Here is a 998-nt window from a genome sequence, read left to right as displayed (position 1 = left end):
GACAGGGTCTCCCTGTAGCCCCAGCTGTCCTGGAACTCACTATGTAGACCAGGCTGGCCTTGAACTCACAGAGATCTGCCTGCCTCTGCCTCCCGAGTGCTGGGATCAAAGGTGTGCGCCACCATGCCTGGCTACCTGTGAAATATTTCAAGTATTAGTAATAAGATAATGAATACAAAGTGTCTATGATTGTGTAAAATTGGCCATAGGAAAAAAAATTCTGTCTTTTGCAGAACTTAAATAATGGTCCTTGGGAGAAAAAAATAAAAGTCACTTAAAAACTTGCTAATGTCTTATCGTCAGAAGGATTAAAACTTTTGGTTTTGACAGAGTTTTCTTCTTTAATCTGATGTTTAATAGCATAGTAGTTTATTTATATATCTCTGTATTTCCTAAATTTTTACCATAGATGATTAGAAGCAACAGTTCTACACAGTTGATTGATAGGAAAAATGTACAAAGTCACTTTGGAACTTATTCTGAGAAAATACAGTGAGGAGAAATTACACTGATACTGGGTCCAAGACCAGCCACCAAGGCTATAGACCATTGTGTTTAGATCACTTATTTTCACTATAGATTATTTTTAGGTATAAAAATCTAGTTACATGAAAGATGTTTTTTTTAGGGGGGCCAGCAGGGCAGGATATTGACTAAAACTTTATTCCTGGTGCATCAATTTTTTTTTTTTACATGACATGGCAGCATGTTTTTAAAAATATTTTTAAAAAATTTTTTCGAAGAGGCATTTCATTACAGCTTTAACATGGCCATTAACAGTTTCCAGAACAAAGATACATCTTTCTCAAAAGTGGCTGTAAAATTTTTAGGTTCACTGTTGAATTAATACAGTTATACAATATTGAATATTGTTCACACAGAACATCCCAAACCATCTTATTCAACTGTACACCCACTTCCCAGATGGCACCCTCCCATAGCCTCCCTCCCCCAACTAGAGCCCTTATACTCTGATATCCCTGCTACTGTCTGCTGTG

The sequence above is a fragment of the Nannospalax galili genome, unplaced genomic scaffold (assembly GCF_000622305.1).
Source record: "Nannospalax galili isolate Female #2095 unplaced genomic scaffold, S.galili_v1.0 scaffold463, whole genome shotgun sequence".
NCBI classification, from domain to species: Eukaryota; Metazoa; Chordata; class Mammalia; order Rodentia; family Spalacidae; genus Nannospalax; species Nannospalax galili.
Note: the sequence above shows the minus strand (reverse complement) of the source record.